Below are 6,000 nucleotides of genomic sequence, written 5' to 3'. Positions count from 1 at the left end.
CAAGCAACAACAACAAAAAAATGGTGGTGTGAGAATTTTGAAATTTTGAATAAGGAGGTTTATTCCCAAAAGAGAAAAAAAAGAGTCACTCCTAACAAAAGTTTTCATATGCCTTGATCGTTTTCACATTTTGTCCCATTACAACCGCAAGTTTCAGTGGATTTTATGAGACACGACATCACTGCAATTAAAGCAGCTATTCTTTTGTGTATGTCTCCCTCTACCAGCTTTCCGCATGTATTCTGTGTGACGTGGAACCTGCACTTTGACTGATAAAAAGACTGATTAAAAAATACAAAGATTTTAAGGAACAACAAGTTACATTTCCCACAAAGCCACTGAGGAAGTTAATGCAACAAATAGGACACGAAAAAAAACGAACAACCTCAAAAATAGTAGAAAATCAATTCAAATCTTCAAGTACTATAAACAAACCAAACCCCGCCTGTCCGTACTGCTCCAAAGGAAAGGTCTCTGTCGTCTGCCAAAAATCAAAACCCAACCATTCTAGGGTCATTCTAGCATTAAAAAAAAATATTTTGATTTATGTCATTTGTCTGTAGCTGTAACATTCTAGGGGGAGGAGGGAAGCATTTCAGCAGCTTGATGCTCCCATCCCCGTATTTCTGTGTGAGGATTATGTATTCAGGGTTATTCAATTCAATTTGACTGAAATGGTTCCACTTCACCACACATGCCATTTCAAGACTCTCAAAACAGAGTTTAGTTCAGTTGCGTATGTTTTTGTTAATTCGTGTATCTATTTCAGTGCAGTCAATTTAAGTTCATTATGCCAACAGTTGGAAAAAGTTATCCATTTGAAAAAGTCTCAGTTTTCAAACAGTTCAGGGTGACAGTTGGAAAGCAGCAACATCTGTTTAACGCAACAAAACCTGCAGTTAGTCTGCAACAAGTAGTGCTTTGCATGTGAGCAAGAAAACGTTCAGTTCTGCTCTCATGATCAGAGGATCTTCAGCAACATGTTTGCTTTGTCTGTTGTGACAAAGCAACATGCTTGTTTTGTCACAACAGACAAAGCAAACATGTTGCTGAAGATTTGTTATTTTATTTATTTATTTTTTTGCTTTCATTAAAAATTGCCTTTCATCTCGTCTCCGTTGCACAAAAGTCATATTTTTGGACGGTAGCTCTTCTCTTTGTTTTGACATCCCCACAGCATGAGAACAGTCCTGCCAACAGGTTCTCCCACTTGAAATGTGTATCGCAGTAATTTGGGCAAAAGGCCCAACTGACTTTTTGCCTCTTATTTTTCCTCTGATTAATATTCTTTTTCTCCAGTCTTTCACTTTAGGTTGGCCATTATGCCTCTTTCCTTTTTGAATTATGTTTCTTTTTCTTGGTTGCTTTATTGCCTAATCTTGCATTAACCTTCTTCATAACTTTCTCCCTTGCCTGCCTGGTAATAATGAATGCTTATTCATTATTGTTGTTTAATTACTCCTCCTACGGCCTTCATATAGTAGGTATATTTATATTAAAACCAGGTTACACACAGGTGGGACTGTAGTTACTACTTAGATTACTTTGTAAGCCATGTTGGTTTTGACGTGGTGATATCAAAGTAAATTATTCTTTACTAAAAAAAATAACAAGCCGCCACACTTTTAAGATTTGAATTTTTCAAAGAATTTCGAAAATCATTTTCTGCTTTCCCACAATGTTTGCACTGTGTTGGGGTATGATTCAATATCCGAAAGTTCACGAGACATGGCGGGTTGTCTTCATTTTTAATCACATTAACTGTTTGCAGAGATGTTGGCGTGATATGTCATGTATTGGTGTCCAAATAAAGAAAATCAAGCGTGATGTTACAAAAAAAAAAAAAAGCGGAATTGTCCTTTTGAGAGCTTGTGGAATTTGACATCATGTAGCTATACTTTGCTGGCTGACGTCAGTAGAGGTAGAATGTGTGTGTGTGTGTGTGTGTTGGGGTGCGCGCGCGTGTATGCGAGCGAGAGGGGGTGAGAAAGATGGAGGATGGAGTAGGAGGAAGAGGAGGAGGAGGGGATGGGGAGTTACGACGTGAACGCGCCTGACGGATCCCCGGCGGAGAGGGCAGCGAGAGCGCGCATCACCGTCCTCCGCTCGTGAAGACACTGCAGGGGAGCCAGATGCCCGACTGCGAGACGCTGCCTGTGGATCCTCATCCCGAATGCCAGAGCAGGCGACACATCTCATCCCACCGCGCAGAGGAGGAGGAGGAAGAAGAGGAAGAAATGGAGGAGTGAGATATAATGCTTTTTTTTTTTTTTTTTGTGATTTCATCTTTCGCGTCCAACTCGCTCCCTCTCTGTTGTTTCGGCGTCTGCTTTAAATGAAGAGCCTCTTTGGACTTGGAGTATCGGACATCGTTAGAAAAAAGAGAAAAAACCACCCCGTTATTCCACTGCTGCTGCTTCTGCTGCTGCGGTGCTGCTTATTCTGAATTTGGAATATGTCGTGCGGCTCCCTGCACCAAACCATGGAGATTATATCACGTGGATTTACGCTTTTTTAAAACAAAACTGGACATCTACAGTAACATCGTTTTTTAGTTGATCTTTTTTTGTTTTTGTTTTTTGGATTGCGTTGCCCCTCTTTTTTTTGTTTGTTTGTTTTCTGTTCCGTTCTTTCATTTGATCTGTGCCCACTTTTCTTTATTTTTATGATTTCATGAATTTAGATTTTCCTTTAACCTTTTGTTTAGATTGTTTGTTTCCATTTATACTTTCTTCCTTTTCCCTTTTCTTCTACTCTTTGGACTCGATGAAGTGGGATGCCTCACGGAGAACATTAGTGGGGCGCAGCAGCAAAACGTGAATGAATAATAGTCCCCTTCTCCGTCTGAGACGTGCCATGGATGGGAAACTTAACTTATGTCCACGGAACCGATCGGGGAATAGCCTCCTCCTCAAATAACTGCTGCTGACAGCGACCAGGTAACGTGAGCCTATCGGCAAAAAGAGAGAGAGAGAAAAAAACTCAACTTTGTCTAGCTGGTGTGTGTTTATTTACTCTGGTCTGGACGTGCCTATTTTTGATGTCGCATCCAGCTAATAGCTTCAGCCTGTTTGGATAGGATTGTCACAAGGAATGAATCGAAGCGTCTGTTTTTTGTATTTTATTTTATATTTTAGTATGTGATATGGAAGATGGATCACAGGTGGGACAGCTGACAGCTCAAATATTCTCAATCCCTGAAGGAGAGAGCAGGGATTGAGCTTTAGGATTCTCGCCTCTAAAACCGACCTGGAACTTTGCGCAGTGGCCACACAGACGCATGCACACACGCAGACACACGCACGCACACGCACACTGTTTCCACTTTCCATTCTAGTGTTTCTAGACGCATTGGCACGCCCCCCCCCTCCCCCCCATCCGCTTGGAAGACAGAAGAAGGGGGGTTGCACCCTACCTTTTGTTTTAAGTTTTCTATATTAATCATATATTTTACTTTTAGTTGGTGGGAACTAATTGTTGGCAGAAGGATACATCGTCCGCTGTCTGATTACAACGGTTTTTCCGTGCGCAACTGTGCGCCCGTATGAGTGAGCGGGCGGCTTCCGCCGTTGAATGCTAAAGAGGATGCACGCAAGAGCATGCATGGGGAGAAAAGAGGAGAGATGGAGGGGGTGGGGAGTTCACTGGCAGCGGATCGTGCAACAGAAAGCCCTTTGAAAGCTGCAACATCGCGGCGGGTTCGTCTGCGCCTGCCGCAGTGCCGCGTCGTGTAGCGCCAAAGCGCCGCTCTGCCTGTGCGCACGTCGTGCAAAGCTCTCCTCTCCAGAACCGCTCGCCTTTAGGAAGGCGAGCAGGTGGCTCCCGCGTGACGCTGAGCGAGAATGACAACCTGGGACGCGGCGGAAAAGAGAGTGCAAAGCAGCCTCCGAGCGTCCTCTCCCTCTGTCTGTTCCTCTCCATGCCATCTGTTGAGCGTGCGGAGCGTGCGCTCCCTTCTTCACGCACCTTTTATTTCAAACTCCCGTCCCCGACCACCGTCGAATCTCTGCTAATGTTCATTTTAAAAAGAAAAAGGAGGAGGAAAAAAAGAGTTGCTCAGCCGGATTTGTGTTGTTCCTTTAAAATGCCATCTGTGATATGTTAAACTTTCTTCTCGTTGTGCGGGAGGCTGTGCAGGACTCACTGATTCGTATGCAGCGTCTGTGCGACTCGTTCAGTTCAGATGAACAGGTCATCAGAGTCCAGGTTGTTTTGCTCAAGTACCCACGTACAGTGAACTATTTTGTGACATTGCGGTCACGTGACAGAGTAACACATGGCTGAAACGATGCACGATTTTCAACATTCAACAACTAAAAATATGTGGCGAGTATATAAGTATTCTGCCAGGGGCGCCTCCAGAAGGTTTCGCAAGGGGCGGTTCAAAGCAGACTATGAATGTTTTTAGGTTTGCGACAAAGGTGGGATTTTCAACTTACGTCTAATGGTCAATGTTGAGGAACTGCTGCCAGTGCGGCAGATGTGCAACGTTAGTTTTTCTCCACATGCCGCTTTTTGCAATGAGTTTAGTTTTGGTTTAGTTTCACATGTTTGCTGCGTCTTCAAATAGTACTTCTCATGGCTTTCTGTCAACAATTACCCTGTTTTGGCTCCAACATCAACTTAAACCCACCAGCCACCACAACACCACAGACCACTCGTTACAGCGAACTGCGGAGCTACTGAAAGATTTGCTTTGTTTTTTGCTCAACCATCATAATGGTCCTTTGCTATTGTTCATCAAATGAACTGATCAAGAGCCCATATAAAGCACGTTTTACTTATTTTCTGCAACAATTCACTTAAAAAGTCTTTACCCTCAAACTATCATAAGAAGCTTCACTAAACATAAAGAATAGATCTTTAGTTGGCTTGAAGAACCTTTGCATAGACAAACGCTGGAAGTAAGGCATAATGTGAATAATAAAAACATTCCTAAGTATTTATTTTTTCCAGAACTGTACATGAACCTTTTTTGCAAGGTAAGGAAAATGTCCTTTTGTGCAAGGCGCCCCTTTGAGGTTGAACAGATTCTGAGCTCACTAAAGCTCCAGCATTCCCTGAAAGTGGTTTCCAAATTCAGCTTTGCTCAAAGTGATGGAGCCTGCAAGATTACATTTTTGCACCATTCTGATTCTATACATGCAACGACACATGCACCATCCAGGGGCTTTGGCTGCAGTTACAAGTTCAGCACCACGGACAAAGGCCAGAGAAGCATGAAAACACTTCCAACGCTGCTCTTTATTATTGGAGAGTTTGAGCTTGAGTAATAGTATAGGTGGGTGAGGGTGGGGTTTCATCATTCTTTACTCCAGAGAAAGTAAAAAATCCTCACTGTACCGATAGACAATAGAGTACAGTTTTGTTTTTTATCCAACAAAGCATGATGTGCAGCTGATACAGCACATCTTTCAGGTCCTGTGGGTTGTGGGATTGGGTATCCATGGACCGTTTTGTCCCCCACATCTCGTCAAAGCTGCGATCAGATTGAGGTCTGGGGAAAACTGGAAGCCAACAAGTCAACGCCTCAAACTTGTTGTGCACCTCAAACCATTCCTGGGCCAATTTTTGCTTTTTTTTATTATTATGTTGCTGAATGTTAAAGTAGCACCAACATAAGCTGCTTTTCCATTAACCATGAAACTGCATCAATTGAAATGACGAAAATACATTTGCTTAATGGAAACAAATAATGGTAACACTTTATTTGAAGGCGTGTGCATAAGACTGACATGACACTGTCATAAACATGAAGGAGTACTTATGAATGTTTATGACTGTTGTCATGAAGTGTCATTCGGAAAATAATGACACTTTTAATGCAAAGTTGCTTTAAAAGTTGCATTAAAAGTCCATTAAAAGTGCCAACTTTGCATTAAGGTGTCATTATTTACCATGTAATGCAAAGTTGACTCTTTTAATGGACTTTTAATGCAACTTTTAAAGCGACTTTGCATTAATAGTGTCATTATTTTCCGAATGACACTTCATGACAAC

The 6,000-nt window shown here is 42.3% G+C and overlaps 1 protein-coding gene across 12 annotated transcripts in view; it reads left to right on the top strand.

Annotated features, from left to right (window-relative positions):
• Positions 1 to 2,062: 2,062 nt before the first annotated feature.
• Positions 2,063 to 6,000, top strand: part of adgrb2 (adhesion G protein-coupled receptor B2) — a 262,213-nt gene continuing 258,275 nt past the window's right edge. For 7 of the 12 annotated variants that reach the window (XM_023345460.1, XM_023345465.1, XM_023345463.1 and 4 more), the window contains exon 1: positions 2,064 to 2,939. The gene's annotated coding sequence lies outside the window, so the exon portion shown is untranslated. Of the gene's footprint in view, positions 2,940 to 6,000 lie in introns of all 12 variants that reach the window. The other 5 variants (XM_023345456.1, XM_023345457.1, XM_023345455.1 and 2 more) reach the window with 1 other exon arrangement.

The sequence above is a fragment of the Xiphophorus maculatus genome, chromosome 13, assembly GCF_002775205.1.
Source record: "Xiphophorus maculatus strain JP 163 A chromosome 13, X_maculatus-5.0-male, whole genome shotgun sequence".
NCBI lineage: Eukaryota > Metazoa > Chordata > Actinopteri > Cyprinodontiformes > Poeciliidae > Xiphophorus > Xiphophorus maculatus.
Note: the sequence above shows the minus strand (reverse complement) of the source record. Positions and strands in the feature narration are given on the sequence as shown.